The sequence below is a fragment of the Macaca nemestrina genome, chromosome 4 (genome assembly GCF_043159975.1).
Source record: "Macaca nemestrina isolate mMacNem1 chromosome 4, mMacNem.hap1, whole genome shotgun sequence".
In the NCBI taxonomy this organism is placed as follows: domain Eukaryota; kingdom Metazoa; phylum Chordata; class Mammalia; order Primates; family Cercopithecidae; genus Macaca; species Macaca nemestrina.
The window spans coordinates 116,280,363-116,308,103 of NC_092128.1; the positions used below are offsets into that span (position 1 = coordinate 116,280,363).

The 27,741-nt window shown below is 38.3% G+C and overlaps 1 pseudogene; it reads right to left on the bottom strand.

Annotated features, from left to right (window-relative positions):
• The window catches only part of LOC105494247 (tetratricopeptide repeat protein 4 pseudogene), a 35,192-nt pseudogene extending 8,203 nt beyond the window's left edge, over window positions 1-26,989 (bottom strand).
• Window positions 26,990-27,741: the final 752 nt, after the last annotated feature.

Sequence of the window (27,741 nt, forward strand, 5' to 3'; positions counted from 1 at the left end):
GAGGTGGGCTTTTGTATCCTCTGCCTTCTGCCTTCTGCACAAGCCCCAGAGTCCCTTCTGCTCAATGAGGGACCCCTCAGGTGCCAGGCCTGGTTGGCCAGGCTGGGCTGCAGCCCCTTCATAAGCTTCTAGTATGACAGTGTTGTTAAACAGCTCTGTTTTTTAAGTTTTAGGTTCCACTTGGAGTTTGTACATAGAAGACATTTGGAAGAATAAAATCCATATAAAACCATGTTTATCCAGCCTACTTATTCTTGTTATTCCTCATTCTTGGAATGTGTGTGGAAATTTTATAGTAATTAATTGCTTAAGATTTTATTTCCTTGTCCTGTTGTCTTGGTGTTTACTGCCCGTTTCCCAGGATACTGACGAGGAAATAGAATGAAAAGGCCCTTAACATGCTCTGGACATGGCCACCCTGAGTTGTACTTGGCTATGGGAGCTCAAGTTCACAGCAAGAGAACAGAGGCCAGAATGGCCAGCTCAGTTTCTTGGCTGCATTATCATGTGAACTTTTCCCTCCCTATCAGTATTAAACCTCTTCCCAGCTCTACATGGGACATGTTTTGTCTCTGAGGTCAATGGGGTTGTTGAAAACAAAGACTGTGATGTTGTGAGTGATGTACTGCTATGGGAGAGGATGGGTCTCAGTAGCAAGAGCTACCCCCCACCAATGACACCTCATCTAATCGTCCTGGACCACTGGTGTAGAATCATTGAGTTATGTGTGATGTTAACATGGATGGCTCGGATCAGAAACATAGAGGCAAGGAAAGAAGTACCATGAATGGAAACAGTTCAGGGAAGGTTTATCAACCTCTCCAGACCTTATTTCTCCATCTAAGTGAGGGAAGAGTGTGATGTGAAGATGTCATGTGCCAGGTGCCAGCTCTAGTGCGTCATGCGCCAGTGCCCAGCTAAGGCTTACTCTTCCTCCCTTTTCTTGCTTCTCAGCTTCCAGCCTAGAGTTCTTATTCTGCATGCCGGGGGAGAGCACCAACTTTGGAGTCCCCTAGCCCTGAGTGTGACTATGGGTTCTTGCTTTTCATGAGTATTTCAGTGTTGTTTTGAGGATAGAAAAATACTGTGAAGCATTTAACATGTTTCAAGCACATTGTGTGCACTCAATTCATGGTCACTATTATTTTATTTATAAATATAATATAACTATAAATATAATAAAATGCTTCCCAACTAGTTCTCAGAAGAAGACTGCCTGAAATGTATTGATATTTTTCTTTTTGATTGCTGGAGCTCTCATATGCCAAATGCTCTTGGGACGCAGAATTCTATTTTTTTGGAAATGAAGTCATGGGTCGAATGATTGGCAAAGAAAGTCATATTTCATTTTGTTTTTTATTGTTCTCTTCTCACAAAGTATGAAGTGGATCATTGGCAACCCTAATTTAAAATAGTGCTAAATAGAAAGTATATGTAACACTACTTATTTATTCTGGAACTTTAAAACTATAGTGAACAATTTTCTAGACCAGAGTCAGCACACTTTTTTTCTGAAAAGGACCAGATGGTATATATTTTAAGCTTTGCAGGCCTTCCTGTCTCTGTCACAACTACTCAACTCTGCTGTTTAGTGCAAAAGCAGCTGTGAACAATATAGAAATGATGAGTGTAGCTACGTACCAGTAAAACTTGAGCGGTGTGACACTGACTTGTCAGATTCTCCCCCTGTATCTTGCTTTCCTCATTACAAAAAGAGCATCAGTCTGAGGATGCTAAACATTGTACCTAAATGTACCTAGCACAGTATCAGGCATGAACTAATGGAGCTCACTCTGGCCTTTTATGCCATGGGTCCACAGTCCATGTGCTGTTCATGGTTAATTTAATTTTGGAGTGGTGAAGGCATTTCATGATCTATCTATTTGTAGCAACTGGGGTGCTGTGTTGAGAACGATTCTGGGACTGTCTGGACTTGGCTGAAAAGTATACGGTGACGTCCATTCCTAGTGTTTCTTCTTTTCTTGTTATGTTCCCTGTATTTCAGCCATTTTTTTCTTCTGGTTTCTTCAGTCTAGTTTTTTTTTTTTTTTTTTTTCAATCTCATAGCACCCCTTACCTTCACTCACAGTGGCAAGTGGGTTATTATGTCTATAATTCTAGGTTGGAGAGAAGATGTTGACATGACTATTTCTTTAAAGTTTTATATGGTTTAAACTCTAATTTTAATCTGATGATTAAGCAAGATGTACATTTTAATTGATTAGTATTTTCTTAAGGTATAGGATAAAACTATTTTCACATGTACGCTTTCTTTCTCTTTCTTTCTTTTTCTCCTTCCTTCCTTCCTTCCTTCCTCTCTTTCTCTCTTTCTTTTTTTCTTTTTGAGATGGAGTCTCCCTCTGTTGCCCAAAGGCACGATCTTGGCTCTCTGCAACCTCTGCCTCCCGGGTTCAAGTGATTGTCTTGTCTCAGTCTCCCGAGTAGCTAGGATTACAGATGTGTGCCACCATGCTACAGGCTAATTTTTGTATTTTTAGTATTTTTAGTTGGCCAGGCTGATCTTGAACTCCTGACCTCAGGTGATCCACCTGCCTTCGGTCTCTCAAAGTGCTAAGATTATAGGCATGAGCCACCATGCCTGACATCTACATGTGTGTTTTATGTGTGAGATGTTGTCAATCTTAATTTAGGAAAAATCCTTTTTAATTTTCTAAGGTTTCTTTTTTCTTTTTTTTTTATCCCCCAGGATTGTCATGAAAGCTGACTAATTTGTCTTCTGCAGTGGAATGCAGGAGACTACAGCTCTGAAGCATCATTCTCCACACCTTTCTCTTGCTGCCCTCCCTGCCCTCCCTCCTTTCTCTTGCTACACCACCCCTGCAGAGCAGAGCAAGGAGGCTGGCCCAGTCCTGCAGGGGCTTCCTGTGCAAGCTGATTCCTTTCCTGTGTTTGTAAAGTTGGAGGCAGTCCACAAGGCAGCTTTCTGCTCCATCTGCAGAATTTGCAGGTTCCTAAGGTCACCCTCAGGTTTGATAATTTGCTAGGTGAGTTCTTACAGAACTTACTGAAAGCTGTTATACTCATGGTTATGGTTTACTTGAGTGAAAGTATACAGATTACCATCAGCCAAGAGGGGAGATGCAGGGCAGAGTCAAGAGCTTTCCAGATGTGGAGCTTCTAGTTGTCCTTATGGTGGAGCATGGAGAATGTCAGCTTCTGCTGGGAATGGTATGTGACAATGCTTGTGGGGTATTGACAACCAGGGACCCTCAGCTGAGTCTTGCTGTCCCGGGTTCTGATTGGTGCTTGAGCGAAAAGACAGGGTTGACTGCCCAAGTCAATGACCTTTACTCTCCACCCCTCTGGAGAAAGAGTGAATACTGCATGACCCATAGCCCCCATCATAAATCACACTGCTGTTAAACCGTCCAGTGGCCAAAGCCCCAGGCTCAGGTGAGCTGCTTTGTTGGAGATATTATGTTTATCTTAACGCATGTCATCCCTTGAATAAATTAATGCTGTCTGTGACTCAACTGGATGATGACACCTGGAAGATCTGCATTTGGAATCCTCTGGGACTCTGCCCCATGTGTCTCTTCCCTTGGCAGATTTTAGCCTGTGTCCGTTCACTGTAATATAACATGCCATAAATATGCTAGCTTTTAGAAGAATTCTGTGTATTCAGTGGAATTCTGTAGCTGGAGAAGGGAGTGAGGGTGGAAATGTACGAGAAATACTTGTACAAAACATACCATGAGGCATAGGCCAACCAAAATACTGAGATATAGTCAGGAGATGAGAAAATGCCCCTCCTCCTACACCTTATCACCATGCTAAGAAGCCACCAGTAATAAGTGGATTACAACTGAACAAGTTGCGAGATTAAGACCCTTTCTGAGAACGTTGTATAAAAGAGGGATTAAAAAAAAAAAAGCAAATGGGGTGGAAAATTTTAAAAAGCAACAACAACAGAAGCACTTACTAGAGGCATTTGAAATCTTTAGTGGCTACAGCTACAACAAGCATTAAACATATCTCAACTCCTAGATATATTATGTTTAACATAAATCTTGCTATGTGTTAAATAATGATGATTATTTAACATAATTTTTGTTAAATGAAGATTTACCATAAATCTTCATTTTAATATCTTATTTACATCAATAACTATTAACCTATGCAACATGGCTGGCTTTCAACAAGAAATTACAAAGAATGGCAAAGGCAAAATAAACAAACAAAGCTTCACAATCTGAAAAGGCAAAATAAAAAGAGAGAAATAATCAGAATCAGACTCTGATATGACATAATTGTAGGAATTATCAGAAAGGAACTTTTAAGTAACCATGTTAAGAGCTAAAATAATATAGTAGTAGTAATAATAATATACAAGGCCAAGTAGACAATGTCAGAAGAGAAATTGAAACTATAAAAATGTTTCAAAAAGAAGTACTAAAAATAAGAAAACAGTAACAGAAAAGAAGGATGCCTTCAGTGGACTCATCAGGAGACTCAATATATCTAAAGAATCGTGGAACTTGAGTTTAGGTCAATAGAAACATCTAAAACTCAGATGCAAAGAGAAAATTAAAAATAATAATAATACAGAATAAAATATCCAAAAACTATGGGATAATATTAAAAATTACAACATACACAGAGTACCAGAAAAACAAAAAAGAAAAAGATAATGGGTGGATAGAAAATATTAAAAAATGTAATAGCCAAGCACTTTCTAAGTTTCACATTTTATTGATTGAAACTACAGTAACACACAGGTCCAAGAAGCTATACATATTATATTCAAATTGTAGAAAATGAGAAACAAAAAGAAAATTTTGAAAAAAGCCAGGGAAAGAATATACATCACTTATAAAGGAACAAAGATAAGGATTACAGCAGATTTGTTATAAGAAACCATGCAAACAACAGGAAAATGAAGTAAGTTCTTTAAAGAACTTGTTGAAAAAATATCTCAACCTAAAATTTTATAGCCAGTGAAATTATAGCTGACCACTTCCTAAAAGTGAAGCAGAAGTAAAGAGTTTCTCAGACTAACAGAAAAACGAGAGAATTCATTGTAACCTGATCTGCCTTGAAGGAAATTTTAGAATAAATTCTTCAGTCAGAAGGAAAATTATATAGGTCAGAAACTCAGATCTATATAAAAAAGGAAAGGCATCAGAAAAGAAAGAAATGATAATAAAATATACTAATTTTCCTTATTCTTAATTGATCTAAAAGGTAACAGTCTACTTACCAGCAATAATAGTAATAATATTGGAAGTTTATAGCATATGGATAAGTAATATGAATAACAGCATCATCAGAAGAGTTGAAAGGGGGAAACTGGAAATATTCTGCTTAAGCTATCTTCATTACCCGTGAAGAAATAAAGTATTATTTGAAGATAAATTTAGATTATTTAAAAATGTGCATTATAAACCCTTGGGCAACCACTCAAGAAGTTAAAAAAAAAAGTACAAATGATATGCCCAGAGAGGAGATAAAATGGAATCAAATAAAATTCTTAGTTAAAATGAGAAAATGCAGAAAAGAGGAAAAAGGAGACGCAAAGAACAAAGCAACAAATGGACAACAGAAAGATAGTAGATTTTTATTAGAAATCAACTTAAAAATGGCCTAATTGTAACAATTAAAAGTTAGAGATTATCAGAGTAGATTAAAAAAAGAGACCTGATCATATGCTGCCTACAAGAAACCCATTTTAAATATTAATATAAAGACTCAAGTAGGTTAAAAGCAGAGATGGAGAAACTTATACCATGCTAACACTAATCAAAAGAATGCTGGAATAGCTATATCAGTTTCACACAAAACAGATATTTGAACAAGGATGATTTATCAGTATAAGGAGGTCCCTTGCATGATGATATAGAGACCAATTCTCTAGGAAGACATAATTTCAAGTATGTATGCTCCTAACAACAGAGCATCAAATACATGAGGCAAAACCAAATAGAACTGAAATGAGAAGTAAGTAAATCTACTATTATAGTTTGAAACTCCAATACCCCTCTACTAATAATAGATAGATCAGGTGAAGAGAAAATCAGTAAGGATACATATTACCTCATTTGCACTATCAAGCAGACTGAGCTAATTGGTATTTATAGAACACTTTATTCAACAAAAGCAGGCTACATATTCTTCTCAAGTACCTATGGAACATTCACCAAGATAGCCCATATTCTCAGTGAAAAAAAAAACAACAATTAAATGGAGAGGAATAGGGAAATTATACAAAATGCATTATCAAGACACAGTGAAATTAAACAAGAAATCAATAAATGAAAAATAGGAAAATACCAACATGTGGAAATTTAATATATTAAAAAAAAAACCTTGGTTAAAGAAGTCTCAAATGAAATTTTAAAAATTAAACTGAATGAAAATTAAAACACAACTTATAATTTATAGGATGCAATTAAAGCAGCACCTTAAGGAAATTTATAACATTGAGTACATATATTAGAAAAGTAGAAATATCTACAAATCCATTACGCAGGCATCAGTCTTAGTAAGCTAGAGAAAAAAGAACAATTAAGTGTAAAGCAAACAGGGAAAACAACCAATAAAGATTATAGCAGAAATCAATGAACAGAAAAATAGGGAAAATCAATGAAACAAAAAATTTGGTTATTTGAAAAGTCCAGTGAAATTGGTAAACCTCTAGCCAGACTAACCTGTAAAAAGAAGATAAAGATACATATTTCTAATTTCAAGAATGAAAGAGGGGTTATGACTGCTGATTCATAGATATTGAAAGGACAGTAAAGGAATACTGCAGACAACTTAACACCTGTATATTTTAAAGCTGAAATTAAATAAGCCAATTCTTTGAAAAACAAAAATCACAAAAATCCAATTAAGGAAAAAGGGGTAACTTGACTATTTCTATATCTACTAAAGATGTTAAATTGTCAATTAAATTCTAAACAATTTGCCAGTGAAACCACCTGGCAAATTATATTAAATATTTGAGGACATAATACAAATTCTACATGATATTGACCAGAAATACAAAAGGAAGGAAACTTTTCAATTCATTTTATGAAACGAAGATTACCATAATTACCATAATCAGATATTACAAGAAAATTGTGAATATCTCTCATTAATATAGATGTAAAAATCCTTAGCAAAATGTTAGCAAATAAAATCCTGCAATAAAAAGGATAATACATTGCAATCAACTGGAGTTCCTTTCAAGAGTGAAAAGTTGGTTCAACATTCATAAATCAAAAACTTTTGTTTATGATAACAAATTTAAGAAAAACTAAGGTCATATTTTATGTATGTGTGTATTTTTCAAAAAAATAGTTTAAAATTACTAAGAGAACTGACTAGGAGGCTGGTATGATCCACGAAAAGGAAGAACAGTGTGGTGTGGGGTGGCCCACCTGAGAACCACATGGGGCAGGGAAGCCCCCTCCCCCGAGCCAAGGGAGGCGGTGAGAGAGCATATGTGCTTTTTCCATGGAACTTTGCAACCCACAGATTGGAAGATCCTACTTGCGAACCCACACCACCAGGGCCTAGCGTCTCAACCCCAGAGCAGTACAGATTCTCAACAGCCTGTCAGCTGGAATCTGCTTAAGCCTACTGAGGTCCTGGGGAAGGGGCGACCAGCTTCGGCTGCTGTCTAAGCTGTTTGAGCTCCTTGAGGGAGGGGCAACAGCCAGCATTGGCACTCACAAGTGCTTGGCACACTAAGCTCCCTGGGTGGGGGAAGGGTGGCATCCATCTGTATAGCTCCAGACTGTGCTTTTCCCCTGCTGGAGCTGGGGAAGCTGGAGGGCTTGGTCCCAAGACATGTTCCCCACAGCCCAACACACCAGCTGTGGCAGACTGCGGCCAGAGTGACCAGAGTGCTTCTTCAGGCCTGACCTTGACCCATCCTTTCTCACTGGGTGGGGCTTCCTGTCAGGAACTCCAATAACTCCAGCCAGAGGCTCAGGGATAGAACCCGGATCTTCCTGAGCCTGAGTCCCTAGAGGGAGGGGTGGTCACAGTCTCTGCGGACCAGCAGACTTAGCCTTTCGTCCTGGTAGTTCTGAGGAATCCGGGCAGCCCAGACGAGTAGGTTTCCCCCATGTGAAGCACACCCTCTCCACCAAGGTTCAAAGTGCTTCATTAAACAGGTCCTGTTCCCTGAGCCACCCAACTGAGTGAGACCCTCCAACAGGGGTTGTCAGACCCTATATAGGAGCGATCCTACTGGTATCAGGTTGGTGCCCCTCAAGGTCAGAGATCCCAGAAGAAGGAGTATGCACCCATCTTTGCTGTTCTCTAGCCTCCTTAAGTGACATCTCCAGGCGCAGGAGCAGACCAGATGAATAGGGCCTGAAGTGAACCCCCAGCAAACCGCAGCAGCCCTACAGAAGAGGGACCTGACTACTGAAAAACAAAAACAAACAGAAAGCAACAGCAACAGCATCATCAACAACAAAAAGCCCCCGCAAAAATCCCATCCAAGGGTCAGCAGCCTTAAAGAGCAAAACTAGACAAACTCATGAAGATGAGAAAGGATCAACAAAAAAAGGCTGAAAACCCAGAAGGACAGAGTGCCTCTTCTCCTCCAAACGATTGTAACGTTTCTCTAGCAAGGGCACAGAACTGGACAGAGGATGAGATGGATAAATTGACAGATGTGGGCTTCAGGAGATGGGTAATAGAAAACTACGCTGAGCTAAAGGAGCATATTTTAACCCAATGCAAAGAAGCTAAGAACTTGATAAAAGGTTAGAGGAGCTGCTAACTAGAATAACCAGTTTAGAGAGAAACATAAATGACCTGATGGAACTGAAAAACACAGCATGAGAACTTTGTGAAGCATACCCAAGTATGAACAACCAAATTAACCAAGTAGAAGAAAGGATACCAGAGATTGAAGACCACCTTGCTGAAATAAGGCATGAAGACAAGACTAGAGAAAAGAGAATGAAAAGGAATGAAGCAAACCTCCAAGAAATATGGGACTTCATAAAAGGATTGAACCTACGATTAATTGGAGTACCTGAAAGAGACAGGGAGAATGGAAACAAGCTGGAAAACACACTTCAGGATATTATCCAGGAGAACTTCCCCAACCTAGAAAGACAGGCCAACATGCAAATTCAGGAAATGCAGAGAATACCACTAAAATACTCCATGAGAGGATCAACCCCAAGACACATAATCATCAGATTCTCCAAGGTCAAAATGAAGGAAAAAAAACGTTAAGGGCAGCCAGAGAGAAAGACCAGGTCACCTACAAAGGGAAGACCATCAGACTAACAGTGGACCTCTCAGCAGAAACTCTACAAGGCAGAAGAGATTGGGGGTCAATATTGGACATTCTTAAAGAAAAGAATTTTCAACCCAGAATTTCATATCCAGCCAAACTCAGCTTCATGCATGAAGGAGAAATAAAATCCTTCCCAGACAAGCAAATGCTGTGGGATTTCATTACCACCAGGCTTGCCTTGCAAGAGCTCCTGAAACACTAAATATGCAAAGGAAAAACTGGTACTAGCCACGGCAAAAACACACCAAAATATAAAAACCAATAACACTATGAAGAAACTACATCAACTAGTGTGCAAAATAACCAAATAGCATCATGAAGACAGGACCAGATTCACACATGACAATATTAACCTTAAATGTAAGTGGGCTGAATGCCCCGATTAAAATACACAATCTGGCAAATTGGATAGTCAAAACCCATCAGTGTGTAGTATTCAGGAGACCCATCTCACATGCAAATACACACATAGATGCAAAATAAAGGGATGGAGGAAAATTTAACAAGCAAATGGAAAGCAAAGCAAAACAAAACAACACAGGGGTTGCAATACTAGTCTCTGATAAAACAGACTTTAAACAAATAAAGGTCAAAAAAGACAAGAGCATTACATAATGGTAGAAAGAACAATTCAACAAGAAGAGCTAACCAGTTTAAATATATATGCACCCAATACAGGAGCACCCAGATTCATAAAATAAGTTCTTAAAGACCTACCAAGAGACTTCAACTCCTACATAATAATAGTGGGAGACTTTAACATCCCACTGTCAATATTAGACAGATCAATGAGACAGAAAATAAACAAGGATATTCAGGACTTGAACTCAGCTCTGGATCAAGTGGACTTCATAGACACTTATAGACCTCTCCACCCCAAATCAACAGAATATACATTCTTCTCAGTGCCATATGGCACTTATTCTAAAATCAACCACATAATTGGAAGTAAAACTCTCCTCAGCAAATGCAAAAGAACCGAAATCATAATGAACAGTCTCTCAGACCACAGTGCATTCAAATTAGAACTCAGGATTAAGAAACTCACTCAAAACCACACAATTATATGGAAATTGAACAACCTGCTCCTGAATGACTCCGGGGTAAATAATGAAATTAAGGTAGAAATCAAGAAGTTCTTTGAAACCAATGAGAAGAAAGAGACAATGTACCAGAATCTCTGGGACACAGCTAAAGCAGTGTTAAGGGGAACATTTATTGCACCAAATGCCCACATCAGATTCAGGACAGAGGCAAGGGCAAAGACTTCATGACGAAAACACCAAAAGCCATTGCAACAAAAGCCAAAATTGACAAATAGGATCTAATTAAACTAAAGAGCTTCTGCTCAGCCAAAGAAACTATCATCAGAGTGAACAGGCAACCTACAGAATGGGAAAAAAATGTTTGCAATATACTCATCTGACAAAGGTCTAATATCCAGAATCTACAAGGAACTTAAATTTACAACAACAACAACAAAAAACCCCATCAAAAAATGGGCAAAGGATGTAAACAGACATGTCTCAAAAGAAGACATTTACGTGGCCAACAAACATATGAAAAAAAGCTCACCATCACTGATCATCAGAGAAATACAAATCAAAACCACAATGAGATACCATCCCATGCCAGTCAGAATGATGATTATTAAAAAGTCAAGAAACCATCGATTCTGGCGAGGATCTGGAGAAATAGGAACACTTTTGCACTGTTGGTGAGAATGTAAATTAGTTCAGTCATTGTGGAAGATAGTATGATCTGGAACCACAAATACCATTTGACCCAGCAATCCCATTACTGGGTATATATCCAAAGGAATATAAATCATTCTTTCATAAAGATACATGAACATGTATGTTTATTGCAGCACTGTTTACAGTAGCAAAGATGTGGAACCAATCCAAATGATAGACTGGATAACGAAAATGTGGTATATATATGTGTGTATATATATATATATATATATACACACACACACACCATGGAATACTGCACAGTCATAAAAATTTATGAGATCACGTCCTTTACAGGGACGTGGATGAAGCTGGAAGCCATCATCCTCAGCAAACTGACACGAGAACAGAAAACCAAACACTGCATGTTCTCACTCATAAGCTGAACAATGAGAACACATGAACACAGAGAGGGGAACAACACACACCAGGGCCTGTTAGGGGTTGGGAGGCCAGGGGAGGGAACTTAGAAGAAGAGTCAATAGGTGCAGCAAACCACCATGGCATGTAACAAACCACCATACCTATGTAACAAACCTGCATGTTCTGCACATGCATTCTGTTTTTCTTTTCAGAAGAAATAAAGAAAAACAAAAATTAAAATTAAAATAAAATAAAATTACTACTAACGTCACATTTGAATAGAAAGAACTACAAGATATGTAGATTGGAAAAAGAAATTATTTTTATTTTAAGATGACATGCATTTCCATTTTGGAAATAACTTAATACAAATTTCCTGGAACTAGTAACCAAGTTTAGCAAGGTCACAAGAACAAGGTCGATGTACAAAATTAGTGTACCTTAATAACTGGAATAACAAATTTAAAACAATGACAAATCACAACAAAGCTAATACATATAAAGTACTTGTTTATAAATCTAACAGCATGTATACAGCATCTGCATGAAAAAAACTAAAAAACATTGAGGAAAGAAATCACAAAAGATATAAATAATGGAATGATACTCTGTATTCATGGATTGAAAGAATTAATATTAAGATAGCTATTCTTTATAATTTAATCTATAGTTTCTATGTAATCTCAATAAAAAATTCTAGCAACTTTTTGTAAAAACCAAAACATATGAAAAAGCACAGGCACTGTAATAGCCAGCACAATTCTGAAAAAACAAAGTTGGATGACTTACACTACTTTTGAGACTTACTGTAAAGCTACATTAATCAAGATGGCAGTGTATTGGTGAAGAAAAGAGATCAATGGAACTCAATAGAAAGCCCAGAAAGAAGCCTACACAAATATAGCCAACTGATTATTTTTTTTTCACAAAGATGTAAAGTAAATTTAATGGAGAAAGGAGGGTTTTTTCAATAAGTGGGATTGCTACAATTAGACATCCACATGCAATAAAATGAACCCCAACAAGACCTCACATTTATACAGAAATTAACTCAAAATGGTCATAAATGTAAAACACAAAACTGTAAAACTTGTATTCAACAGATGATAAATTTTGAGTGGCCTGTGGTTTGGTGATTGATTTCTGGAAACAACACCAAAAGCAGAATCCCTGAAAGAAAAAAAAGGACAAGTTGGACTTTGTTAACTTTAGTAACCTTTCTCTTGTTGAAGACACTATGAAGAGAACAAAAAGACCACCAACACACTACCGACAAGGTGAAAATATTTGCAAGTCACATATCCGAGGAACTTTCATATACAACACAAATAATTTTTAAAACTCAGCAATACAGAAACAACCCAATTTAAAAATTGGAAAAGGATCTGATCAGCTATCTCACCAGATTGCAAATTAGCATATGAAATGATGTTCAATATTATTGATTAGGTAGATGGAAATTAAAACAACAAGAGATACCTGTTAGAATGGCTAAAAAACAAGAGCAAACCAGAAAACAATGCCAGTGCTAAATGCTGGTGAGGATGTGGAGCTATAGGAACTTTCATTCATTGCTGCTGAGAATTCTAAACAGTACAACTACGTTGGAAGACAGTTTGATGGTTTATTACAAAGATGAACAGTCTTACCATACAATATAGCAATTATGCTCCTAGGTATTTATGCAACTGATTTGAAAACCTCTATCTTTTTTGTATATAAAACCTGCATGCAAATGTTTATAGCAGCTTTATTCATACGTGCCCCAAATTAGAGGTTACAAAGATGCCCTTCAGTAGGTGAATGAATAAACAAACTGATAGATTTATGTTACAGAATACTATTCAGTGATCAAAAGGTATAAGCTATTAATCCATGCCACAGCATAGCAGTATCTTAAATGCACATTGCTAAGTGAAACAAACCATTCATAAAAGGTTATATGCTGTATGATTCCAACTATAAGACATTTCGGAAAAGGCAAAGCTATAGAGATGGAAAATAGATAAGATGTTGCCAAAGATTACTGAAGAGCTGCAGGAGATGACAGATGACCTTTACTGAACAGCTATGAGGTTGACAAAAGACTGTTCAACAGTAACAGCAGAGGTTAGACGACAATACAAAATGTTTGCAAGTGTAAATGGATGCTAGATGCCAATCAAACATTTTATATCCATAAATTTTCATTCAACAATGTAGGTAAAATAAACTCATTTTCAGGCAAAAACTGAGATAATTACACTATTTATCTTCCCTAACATGTCTTCTAAAAGAACTTAATCTAGGAAGAAGCAGCTTGAGCCCAGAAGGGAGGGATGCAATGCAAAAAGCTTTGATGATTAAAAAATGGTGAATATGTAATAAACACTGATGATGCTGAGTGATAAGGAGTTTATAAAACAAGATTAAACTACACAGCAATAATAGGTCAGACAGGAGAATATGATGAGTTAAAGTGTTGCAAGGTACTTCTACTATCCAGAAGTGGTGATACTAGCAGATTTGATACTTAGTCAAGCTTTATTATTGACACTGTAAGAGTAACCATTGAAATAATATAAATAGACTAGAACTCTAAACTGTTAGAAGTTAAGGCAAAGAAGTGTTATTAGGAATGAAGAGGGAGTTATCACATAATGACAAAAAATACTTTTTCATTAAGCAAAATTGACATGATTTCAAGGAGAATTTGAAATACAATCATAATGAAAGATTTTAACACATCCTTCAAATTAATTGATAGAAAAATCAGACAAGATTTAGAAGATTTGGATAATGAAATTAATGAAATTAACAAGCTTGAGGTAATATAGAGCCCTGCGCACCAACTCAACTAAGAATGAATGTAAAAAATATAAACATATATAGAAGATTTACAAATTTGAACATAATCTTGAGCACAACGTAAACTTGAATAAATAACAATATAAATAACAGAGGCTATTAGAAATCGGAAATTAGTATTTTAAGAGCTCTATTCATTTCCATGCAGTTAGAGATTTTAAAAAACCCCAAGATTCAAGGATCAAAGAAGAAATCATTTTGGAATTTTTGAAATAGTTAAAACTGAATAATAATAAAATTCTACATATTTCAACTGGTAGAATGCAGCTAAACCAGTATTTAAAAGTTAATTTATATCTTTAAATGACTGTTTTAGAAAGTTCAAAAATTAATAAACTTAATGAGTTAGGAATAAAATAGAATAACTTCCCATTAAAAAAAGAAAAAGGAAAATAACAAATATTGGTGGAGTACTTAGTGAAACAGAAAATAAATAATAGATAATCCAAGAAACTCAAAGCTGATGTTAAAGAAAAATAGAACAGATAACCCATCTTTGTGTCCATATGAACTCAGTGTTTAGTTCCTGCTTATAAGTGACAACATGCAGTATTTGGTTTTTTGTTTCTGCATTAATTCACTTAGGATAATAGCCTCCAGCTGCATCCATGTTGCTGCAAAGGACATGATTTCAGTAACTTTCTCTTGATAAGAAACCATGGCCATGGGCTGGTTGTGGCTGCTTTACAGAGGCTGAGCGCTGAGTGCCTGCATGCCCTGCTTCATCCTTTGATCTATAGGACTTAATTGTATGTAATACATTTAAATGTTGTTTCCACCCCAAAATGAACATAGGAGCATTTTTGCGTATCATGCATGTGTGTCCCCTCTTTGTGAATATTCATAGCTCTTCCTGTAACCTGTTGAATGTGTACACCTGGCCAACGTGTTCAGCACAAATCCCTCTTCCACTCTCCTCCCTTGAAGCACCTGTTAATGGTCTCTGCCTGAGGCTACACTTCCCTGCTTGTCAGAATGGCCTCCTTGCAGGCTGTAACCCTTTATAAGAAATAAAGCTCTCCTTTCTAAATTTATAAATCTTGTGATTTTTTAAGTTGACACCCTTCACCACTGGGAGAGCTAGCTGCCTCTCCTAAATTGATCAGAGTGAATATCTCTGTCTTAAAGACTTTTAATATATTGTAAAATAAATTTATTTTACCCTAATGAGACTATGAACTTATTAATACCATTTTGTATTTATGTAGTTTTTATCTCTCCAATAACTATGTGTGGCTTGATATCTAGCAAATATTCAGTATATTGATTTTGTGAATATTTGGGAGTTTCCATCCTCAAGTTGTGTGTGTGTGTGTGTGTGTGTGTGTGGATTGTGGTTCTCTGTTTGTGTATCACTGTCGTGGCAAGTACCCCTTTTTTCTCCTTCACTAATCCAGACCTACAGAAGTTGATATTATTAAATTCTGATCAATTTTCCCCTTATGTTCTCTTATTACTATGGCCTCAGTCAGTTTCAAAGCATATTTATTTTGTATTAATCAAGTAGAAAGTGCAGATATCAATTGTTTGACCTTACAAATGGTGAAACTGAGGCTCAGAAATTTTAAAATACACTGGTTAAGAGCATCATTAGTGTGGAAACATTCCAGGTAATAATTTCATGCTTGAAGTTTAGAGTCAAATACTTCACATATGTCTGGATTTACAGATAATTAAAGATTTGCATGTTAATATTTCTGTGCCTATTCTTAAATAACATTTCTACCCTTTTATACCAAGTCTAATTGATATATTAAATTTAGTAGCTTGGCTTATATATTCTTTATTGAAAATGCAAATGAAATCATAGATGATAAGTTCTTACCACAATCAAAATGATCAGCAGTCGTATTCAACCCAAATTTCTTTAAAACAATAAATGGATCTCCATGGGGGTTCTGGATCTGGCAATACTCTTATTTCTTTCCCCACTTTGTGGCTTCTCAGGCATTTGTTTATAATTATTCATTAACCCACTTGTATATTTTACTGACTTATGTGTGTCTTATTTCTGGTATCAAATAAATTAGATAAGTTTGATAAAGTACATCTTTTAAAATCTCTTATTACAAAATTGATATATTTTAGAACATTTCAAAATAGCAATATAAAAAAGAAGAAAATAAAACCTCCCATAAGCCCACCATTTGCCTGATGCCTGCTGATATAGAGACTTAAAGTTACCTATGCTTCCACACATTCGTTCAAACAGACTTACAGAGAGATACATACACGCACCCACTTCCAACCACGCCACCTACTCCTGCCCTCAATTCACTCACAGACTTTTTAAAGTAAGAAGTTAGTATTGGTATAAAACTATTAGCTAGACTGCAGACATTATTTGGATTTCACCTGTTTTCCCACCTGGTGGCATCCAGGATTCTCTCTTGCATTTAGTTGTCATGTCTCATTTGCAGGGTGACCAGCTCATCCTAGTTTACTCTATTTGTTTCAATTTTAAAAATAAAAGTCTTACATTCCAGGAAGCCCATTAGTCCTGAGTCAACTGAGAGAGCTGGTCACTCTACCCCTTGCTCTTCTGCTATCTGTGAGTCCTGAGTCAACTGAGACAGCTGGTCACTCTACTCCTTGGTCTTCTGCAATCTGTGACATGTTTTAGTCTGTTCTCATCTTTCATGACCGTGGCTCACTGTTAAAGGGTGCTTGTTGGTATGTTGTAGAATGTTCCCAGTTTGGGTCTGTCTGGTGTATTCTCATGATTAGACCCGGGGTTATGGATCTGGGTAGGAATATCACAGAGGTGTCTTGTCCTTCTTATCATGTCACGTTGGGGGTGCCGATGTTAACGTGAGTTATTACCATGATGTTTGTTTGGATCACATGGCTCAGGCCGGTTGGCCAGGTTCCTCCACCATCATGTGACCTTTACCCCTTTCTGTACTCTGTTCATTAGAGCCACTAAGTCTAGCCTCACTCAAGGGCTGCGGATTAATCCCAACTCCTAGGAGGAAGAAGGAGTTTTGAATTTGTGGACATATGTTAAAACCACTTAGTAATTGATACGTATTTTGGGGGTGGATACTTTGAGGTTATGCAAATCTCCTGTTTCTCCTTAAGGTTTCACCTATAACTACAGGGCATCATGGCTTTTGCCTGCAGGGTTATTGCTGTGGAGTTCCAGTGATAATTTTCTCTTTCTTTCATTACTTCTACATTTATTAACTGAAATTCCTCTGGAAGGAAGATTTGTTCCTTCACTCCCACTTACTTATTCATATTAGTAAGGATTTAGGGAGATTTAATTGGGGGGGGAGTATTATCTAATACAAATTTAATTTGTTGCTCAAATTGTTAAAGGCTTGGCCACTGGTGGGTCTTTAAGTTGACTCCTGTATCCTTTTCAAGTACTCTCATTGTTTATTTTTTAAAGCACTTAATTACTGGCACTGCTAAGCTCTTCAAACTCATTTTGTAGTTTCCCTGTCCCAATCCTAGAAAATGCTGCTTCTCTAAAAAGCATTGGTGTCCTGGTTCCTTTCACAGGAGAACAGTAGTTAAATTTAGGCTTTAGGTACTTGTTGCTACCAAGTGTTGCTGCTTCTAAGACCTTTCAGTAAACAGAGCTAGAAAATATACCTACGTATGCTAACCCACACATATACACACAGCATATTTATTGTGATAGCGTTCTGTCTCATATTAAATAAACATGAGTTTATACAGATTTCTCTAACTACAGTTTACAGCCACAGGGTTTGTTCTAGCCTTCCCTCTTTCTGTGACAATGAGAAGCCTGGCTGTAATTTTCTACTATATATTTAATAATTTGTTCAATCCTAGTATTATCTTTTTACATAATGCTGGATTTAATTTGCTCACATTTTGCTGAGGAATTTTGCATCTCTATTTATAAAGGATATTGCTTTGTAGTTTTCTTGTAATGTTTTTGTCTCCAAAATGAGTTGGAGAGTGACCCTTGCTCTCTCATTTTCTGGAAAAGTTTGTGTATTGGATGGGTGTTATTTCTCACCAGTGAAACCATAATGGCCTGAAATTTTTCTTGATGAAATGTCTTTAAGACGTTAGTTTATTTAATTGCTACAGGGATATTCAGGTTATGTATTTATTCTTTAATGAATTTTGGCAGTTTGTATCTTTGAAGGGACTGGTCTACTTCCTCTAAGTTGATTTTGTGGATGCAGAATTGTTTGTAGTATCTCCTTATCTTCCCTTTAATGTCTGTGGGGTCTGTAGTGAGTCTCCTCTTTCACTTATGATACTGGAAACTTGTATTTTCTCCCTTTTTTTTTCTTGGCCAGTCTTGTTAGAGGTTTGCCAATTTTACTGATTATTTTTTTAAAAGAATCAATTTTTAATTTAATTAATTTTCTTATTTTTCTCTTTCCAATTTTATGATTTTATGCTCTAATATTATTTTCTTTTTTCAACTTGCTTTGGGCTGATTTTGCTCTTCTTTCTCTACTTTCTTAAAGTAGATGTTAGATCTTCCCTTTTTATAAATATTTAATAGTAACAATTTCCCTCTAATATTGCTGTGGCTGAATCCTACATGACTTAAAAAAGTTAAAAATGCAGTCATACTATTTTGAAAGCTATTTAATTAACTACAGACCATGAATACATTTCATACATATATTCTTCTGTAGCAGACTTTTCATTATTTAGTGTTTTCTAATAATGAGGCATGAGGCAAGAGTACATATTTTAACAAATAAGCAACCATTGCATAAATGCCTCTATGCTACACACAGTGGGCAGGAAAATATAAAGGTGAGTAAATCACACCCATAGGTAAGAACATCCAGGCATTCAACATTGAGTGGTATGACTGTGATAACACATGGATACTTAGAAGACAGGTGGGGAAGGGGGTGCTGGGATAGGGCTGGTGGGCATCAGAAAAGCTAATTCTGATGGGGCCTATAGGTTCTCATTGCAGTGGGGGTACATATTGCTCTCATTTGGAAGAAGGCTGGCAGTCCCCACCATGGTGTGTTTTAAAGGCAGTGGAAATATTTAGAGCCAGGAGGTCAGCAGAAACCTGTTTTTGGAAAGTGAGTTTTATGGCTTACAAACCTATCCAGCAGCAGCTGGAGTTAGAGAACAGAAAGTGCTGAAAAGAAAAAGTGTGCCATCAGAGAAAAGCGCCCTCTCACCAGTCAGACAAATGGGTTTCCCCATTTGGGAAAAGTGTTATTTCAGCAACATTGGGAGCCTTGAATTGGGAATAAAGCAACATTTCTAGTGGATGTATTGGAGGAGCACAGCCAGGGAAAGAAAGGTCAGTAACTTAGCGATAATCTGAGTTCTCTCCAAGTTACTCAATTCTTATCCCAGAATGGCAGGACTGAAATGCAGACCAGACAAATTGGTAGCTGAGCATCCAATGTTCTTTTTGACTTGGTTGGTTTGGCTTATCAAGAGGCTGGGCTGTCAGTGGATAGAAATAGATTGGAGGAAGATGTGGGAGACTTTTATCCCTATGAGACTTCCAGATATTATGTAAGAATGGAGAGTGAGTACTGAAGACCAAGGATAATGACTGCAAGACGTCTAAGGTCCTGGAATAATGGTTACTTACCTGTGGGGTGGAGGGCCTCTCTTCTACTTTTTCTCTTGTTTACACATTGTGTTTTCTAAACACACGTAATTCTACAGTATAGATTCATGTTCTTACTCTAGCAATAGAAATGGGGTAACAATTTGAGAAGACAAAGATACAACTGAAAAGGCTTTGGGGCAGGAGAATAGTAAGAACCTGTAGAGGCAGAGATGGCTTAGAAGAGGTATTAAAGAAAGGCTGTTCAGGAAAGGAGCTGTACAGGAAAGGTGGCTGGTTTTCCCAAGGAGTCTCTATTCAAGAGTATTTCTAGCCCAGTTGCTAAGGGACTAGCTTAAGATCTTTTGCATTTGACCTGTTTCCTTCCTTCTAGATTATGTGGAATCAATTTTACTTATGTGGATTTGCTCAAATCAAATGCAATGGTTACAACTGCTTACTACTTCAAGAGGAGAAAATGTCTTACTTTTTAATGACTTTCTATAGCAGGAATACCAGGAAGGCCAACTAGGAAGGGAAAAGGGTCAGCTCCAGGTAGCTTTAGCTGTCCACCTGTCTGTCTCACATCTCTTTCTTTTCAACAATCATCTAACGCCTGTCTCCGAGGGTGGGGCCAAGGCACAGAGCTCAAGGACCTATATTTTGATGGGAATCCATAGTTCTGCTTTGGCCAATCCAAAGATATACCATCACCAATAATGTTTAGTGTTTATTAGGACCATCTGTTCTTAAATTGATACTTCTCTTCTTATTGTTTAATTCAACAGGGGAGAGGTGCTACAAGTTGTGTTTGTTTATTTATTTATTGTAGCAGGTTTCAAAAGAAAGCCTCAAACCTATAGATTTGTTGAGAGCAGGGCCCACCGATTGGTATTTTTGCCAAATTCTACAGGTGATTCTAATCCAGAAACACTGGTTTATGATATAGTACTTCCCCCAGACAAGGCTCTTTGAGATGGACCAGGTTAGGAACAGCCAAGACCAGGAAATGTGTTCAGGAATTCTGGTGTTTTTCCCATAATGAACAATCTCATTCTGAGTCTTTGCCCCTGGAATGTCCCTATAATTCCTCACACTCATCACTAATGTATTTTTGGTATGCTTGATGGTGTCCCAAAGTGCTCTTAGGTTCTGCCCATTTTCTTCATTCTTTTCTTTTTCTGCTTTTCAGGTTGGATAATCTCAATTGTCCTATCTTCAAGTTCACAGAGTATTTCTTCTGTCAGCTCAAATTGGCCGTCGGACCTCTCTAGTAAATTTTACAACTTCAGATTGCACTTTTCATCTCCAGAATTCCTATTTTATTCAACTTTATAATAATTAACCCTTTCTTGATATTCTCCATTTGCCAAGACATTGTTCTGATTTTCTTTAGTTCCTTGTCTATGGTTCTTCTAAAAATATGCTTTTTAGAGCATATTTAAGACAGTTGATTTAAAGTCATTGTCTAGTAAGGCTGATGCCTGGGTTTCTGCAGGAATCATTTCTATTCATTTATTTTTTTCTTCATGACTGGGCCATACTTTCTTGCTTCTTGGCATGCCTCATACATTTTAGTGAAAACTGGATGCTCTGAATATTGTAACATGGCAAGTTTACAAACCAGCCTCTTTCCCTTCCCTGAAGTTTGTTGTTGCTGCTTGTTGTGGGTAGTTGCTTGCTTGTTTCATGATTTTCTGAACTTTTCCCCTAAAGCCTATATTCTCTGTTGTGGTTGCTGAAGTCTGCATTCCATTATCTTAGTGGTCAGCTAGGTTTTTTGAGTTTCCTTACATGCTCAGAATGCACATTCTCCTGGTCATTGCAGATTGGCTGTCTGTGGGGGCACTCCTTCAATGCCTAGCTAGGCCATTTACAACTCTGCCTCAGCCTACACTTCCTGTTAGCATGAAGGTATGCTGGAGTTGAAAGCCAGATAACCTTAGGACCTCCCGAGGACCTTTTGTAAGCACACATCTAGCCCAGAGAATGTGCATAGCTTTCCTTATTGCCAAGCATACAGTGTAGCTCTCAAAAGCTGCTATCTCCCCATATGTCTCATTTGCCAGCCTCTTGCTTCTCAGGCTTTGTGATCTGTCTGTTACCTGTTCTGATTGTTATCCCTTGCCCTAGGCTTCCACAGCCTATATTTGTGCCTTTAAATGCTTTTGGAAAATGCTGTCCAGAAGGCTGCCACAGCCCTGGGAACTCTCTGAGTCTAATGAAACCAAGGCCAGCTTTTGTGCTGGTGTTTCAGGGACCTCCCCGCATCAGGCTGGAGAAGACATCACAATTGTTTGAGAATAAGGTTTGTTTTGCTTCCTCTGGCACCAGCAACATGCACCATGAGCATGGACTGGAGTCTTCATGACCACCACTGATCCGGGGCAGCAGGCTGGCGGGAGGGTGATTTCAAATGTCACTACAGTCTTTTACCACAACACAGTGGCTGCTTCTTAAGCATCTCGTTGGTGGTTGTAAGTTTCTGACTAGATTCCAGAGTTCTGCAGAGTTCTGACAGTTTTTGTAAGTTCATTAGTTGCTTTTGTGGAGGAAAGAAGATTGGGGATTTTCTAGTCTGCCATTTTTCCTTGATGTTTAATATATTTTTAACTTCAATTATAGAAAATTAATATAAAACATCCTTTATTTAATGACTATTGTCATCAGTGGAATGATCTGCAATTTCCATTTTTGAAAATGTTTCCAATTCTATATTCTTTACTCATGTATAGACCTTCACGCTAAAATACTCGATGTATGTCCTTCAAGTCATGAAATATGCATTTATATACATATACAAGAATCCTTGAAAATGCATACTTCTCTTTTGTAGCATCAAAAAATTAACACAGTCGTTTCTCCCTTTCCCACTGACTGGCTGCAGCATTTAATTCATTAAATATTTCTGACTTTGTGGTAGGGCCTTTGACCTTGCTCCATCATTGTTCTTGGTCCTGAAAAACCACATTCATCTTGGAACATGTTTTTGTCCACAGCACAATATATATATTTTTTCTAGTTCAGAGTAGGGACTACAGCCTTAGAGATGTTTATGTCTCAGGACTTTCTTGGGAAACTAGGCCTTTTAAACTTTCAACTACACAGTGAGGAAAAGTAAGGGGGTCTGGGGTGGCCACAGACAAATGTGGAAATGCCATTTAGTGTCAGAACATGCAAGTTGTCTTAAGGCATGTCAGGGAGATAGGTCTAGCCTTTGCAACTCTGTGGAGCACAGAGTCTAGCTGGGAAAAGCTTGACGCTGAGACAAAAGAGGAGCCGATGCCACTGTGCAGCTGAGAGGGGTCAAAAGCAGCTGCAACAGAAACAAAGAGCAGGACACAGACTGAGGAACCATGGGGAGGGTGGCAGAGTCTGCAGGCTGTTGCCAACAATTAGAGGTTTTCTCCAAGCTCAGAAACACGGTGAACAGAACTGTCAATTAGTGTCAGTACATGTCACAGCTTGAAATCTCCAAAACTTCACTCACCTTGTAAAAATAGGTCAGCCACCAGCATTATTATAGGCACCATTACCATAGGTTGAGAAATTGGAGGCTGGAGGGAATCATTTCAGTTTGACACACTGCTTCTGATGTCCACTGAGCATCAGGTGCCCCGCTGGAGTCTGGGAATATGATGATGAAAAGACTCATTTTCTACCCCAAAAAGTTGGCTGTAAAGTTAGGAGGCATCTTTAGCTTGAAGTTCTCCCTGTATCTCCTGTAACATTCGCATGGCACAGATGGCCTCCGAGTAAAGTCCTAACATGGGTAATTTGTGTCTTCTTTCTTCTTTCCTTGGCCAGACCACATAACAACATGCAGACTTAATTTTCTTTGCTAAACATGTATACACTTTTTCTACATATGCTTTATATGATTTTTTCAGGGTCTCTGAAATAGCTAGAGAAAATTAGGCCATAAAATCAATGAATAAGATTGTAAATATATGATTCTCCTTTTGTAAACTCTAATGAGCCATAATTAGATAAAAATGTCATTTCAAATTTTAGTCCCTGTTGGTACTACTAATTATTATTATTTTGTTAATTTGTATTCAAGTGTAGAAAATAAAGGCATACAGTAACTTGGATCCAGGAAAAAAGATAATGCAATTGGAAGAAAATGCACAGGCAATTTAAATCCAGCTGTTCGGAGCTTGAAATCCTTAAGTGTGGGAACAAACGATCTGTAGTCATTGAATTCTCAGATTTCAATTAATTAGAGCAGAATTTGAGTGTGAGCTTGAGACGATCAAGGGAAAGTCTATAGGGGAATTAGGATTACGTCAAAACGTTTGTAGTGTTGGACAAAGGCAAGTTCCCAAGGCACAATTTTAGCTTTTTAAGTAATTCTTTCTCTGAAGGACCTAATTTAGGTATTTTTTTTTTTGTTTCCTGAAAAGAGTCAATGCTTTTAAAGTTAAGAAAGAAAAATAGTAGTTGTAATGGGGCAGGATCAATATGGATGTTAAAAATGGAAAAGTAAGCCAAAGTTAATATCACAATGTGATCAAAGCATAAAAATGTTTAAAGCCTTTTATGTGCTACTTCTGGCTCATCTGAATGCCAGGGCCAAGTCCAACCAATTAGCCAACACCATTTTGTAAACTGTTTTTCCTGTTTCCTTTCTGTATTTGCAGAGACTTAAAGTATACTGTTTAACCCAAAAGAATGGCTCTTATTGGGTAAGGACACGAGAGTTAGCCTCTTTGGTCAGATCCATTAACTGGAATGGGGTGGGTTTTCTATGACATGCAGGTGTTCGTAACTTGTGCATCTTGAGCATGGGACCCAGACTGTTGATGACAGAGTATGTAGAGTGTTTTCAGAAATCGGACTTGATAATACTGCTTTGAGTCTGGACAGAAGATAAGGTGCCTCCTTAAGTGGCTTTTTCATGTGATAAAGAAGGAAGTGCATGGAAATGGGATGTGCAAGTTCCAGCTTTTCTACTTGGACCAAAGACTAACCTGTTACTTCCTATGAACCTTAACTTTGTCATCTGTGAAATGAGAAAACTTACCATCATGTGGCTGACCAGGTGCTCCAATGTTCACGCGTCTACTCGGTGAGGTGTTGAAGGTGTACTCTGTGCCCTGTGCTCTTCCAGGGATATAGTGGCAAGCAGGACTGTGGCCCTTTTTTCACCGAGTTTATGCTCTCTCTGAGTGTGAGAAAGCAGAAAATAAACAGCAACAACAAAAAACTCCAAGTAAATACTTAAGATATTTTCAGAGGTGACTCAAGAGAAGTCAGACAGGTGCCAAACTGGTGGGAGAAGAGCATTTTAAGTAGAGGAAACAGAAACACCAAAGGCCCTGAGGCAGGAATACACTGAGAGTACATTTGGATAAGGTCAGTGACTCTCATACTTTGCTGCCTCATTATCCCCTGGGGCCTTGGTAAAACTCTGAACCTCTACCCCAAGGTTTAGACTCAGCAGATCTGGGTTAGGGCCCGAGAATCTACATTCTTTGTTGGACTCTCTGGTGCTGCTGGCATTGCTCCACATGCTGAGAAGCTTGGATTAGAAGAAACCACAGAAGTCTAGTTCGGCTGACTGGAAAGGAGCAGGTGGAGAGGTGGGTAGGGAGACCTGTGAGGGAGGGGCTTGTGCAGGAAGGAGTTTGGGTTTTACTGATTGAAGTGGGAAGCCATTAGAGAGATCGCCCTGGTGCTTTGTGGAGAACAGTTCACAGCAAGAAAGCAGGAGGACAGGTTAGGGACTCTCCCAGCAGTTTAGGCCAGCAGTTAGGACAGGTTGGGCTAGTGGTTAACAGCGGATGTGGTTGTTTTCAGTTATCTCTTGGAAGTAGAGGTGTCAGGGCTTGCTGATGACAGGATCAGGGATGTGAAGGAGAGAAATGAGCCAAGGACAGCTACCACATATGGAGCCTGGGCACCCTGCAGCTGGTCAAATGTGTGTAAGGACCGTTGACAGTCATGTGGTGGGGCAGGGGAGGGGCTGTTTCCCTTCTCTCCCAAACGTGGTGTGTAATAATAGCAAGACATTCAAAGTGTGGTGAAGTAAGTCAACCAGGGGCTGGGCACTTTTCCTCTTTAAGACCTCAGCCTGCAGGTGACCAGACCTTCTGCAAAGCTCCGGTTGACGAGTTAGTTTTTCTCATGTGGTTCAATGACAGGACTGACAGAGACGTTGTTTTGACAAACTCTGCTCTTTTTGCTGTAATATTTCTTCTCCACATCAGAGTTCTGATGGATAGCTCTAATACCCACCCTTGAAGATTACTAGAGATAAATTTATGTCAGACAGTGTAACATAGAGGAAAAAGCATGGTGTTTGGAAGGCCAAACCTAGGATTGTATCTTTACTTCCTCCTCCAGACTGCAGGCATATTACTTAACTTCTCCATGTCTTCATTTTCTTATTTGAAAAATAGAGATAATAATGTCAAGTGATTTGCAGCATTTTGAAGATGAAAGAAGATAAATCATGTGGAGGATTTTTTTAATATAAAGGTTTATGTGAAAATAAGTTGTTTTATTATTATCAGTGTTTTCATTAGGATGTTGCAAAAGTGCTTGATGAATTGCAAATGACTCTGTAAATGGATGATGTTGCTATGAGTTTATAAATGTTCATAAATGGATGATGTTGCTATGAGTTTATAAAATTTTCAGACTAATTCACGAACTCTTGACTTGGGACTGTTCCTGTGTCTCATAGTTCACACATGCCCCGTCAGACAAATTGTCTGGTAGATTTGAATTTCTGCCATGGGTAATGAGTAGGTTTTGGAGAGTGGAACAAGGGTATCTTGGGTTTCACATTCCTCTGATTTCTCCAGAATATTTCCTGAGGACTGTGAAAGAAGGCAGTTCTAAATGCAAAGAAACTCTCGTATTGAAATGGTTTTGACATTCCAGGGAAAATCCACCAGATTAAGACAAGAACTGTGGTAGAGGGTGTGCACATTTTTATTGGTCCAACTGCTATAATTCTGGATACAGTTCATTCAAATCTGCAAATAATTTTAGGATTTGATTTGTGAAAAAAAATGTAGTAGCATGAGAAACCTCACTGGACTTGAGAGACAAAGGAACCACAAAAATGATGAATTCTCTGTTTATTATGGAGGGATCAAGTCTGGTGATAAATTCAGGTGGATGTGCAAGATAGTCAGTATCTACATGATGTTCAATGATGCCAGCCTTCACACAGATGCCTTCTTTCTGAAACTGTTGTTTCTCTGTGGCTGCCCTTTGTCGGGAACTGCCTATCATCATGATAACCACCTTTAACTGAAACTCACCATATGCCCATGGTGCCCATCGTGCTGAGCTCTTTCCATGCTGTTTGTTTTTTCCCCCATACTATTGGTAATCCTGTCACCAACACTGTGAATTAGGGACCAGTGCAAACCTCATTTTAGAGCTGAGCAAGCAGAGGCTCCAATAAGTTGAAGAATTTGCTAGTGAGAGATGGAACCAGGGTTTGCCTTGGTCTGCCTGACTCAGACCTCTGTGATCCAGGAAGTGGGATCCAGGTGAAAGGTTTATTTTCTTCTTGGTGTGGCACATATGAAATATTAGTCTTTATGTTTCTCTCTTTGGAGCTGGAAACCTGTGAATTACGACATCTTGTAGCTTCTTTTTTTTTTTTTTTTTTTTTTTTTTTTGAGACGGAGTCTCACGCTGTTGCCCAGGCTGGAGTGCAGTGGCGCGATCTCGGCTCACTGCAAGCTCCGCCTCCCGGGTTCCCGCCATTCTCCTGCCTCAGCCTCCTGAGTAGCTGGGACTACAGGCGCCCGCCACCGCGCCCGGCTAATTTTTTGTATTTTTAGTAGAGACGGGGTTTCACTGTGGTCTCGATCTCCTGACCTTGTGATCCGCCCGCCTCGGCCTCCCAAAGTGCTGGGATTACAGGCTTGAGCCACCGCGCCCGGCCTGTAGCTTCATACTCTTGGCCAGGCCCTAGTAGTGCCTGTGGCAGGAGGAGCAGTAGGGAGGGGTTCCTTGCTTAGGGTCCTCCTTGC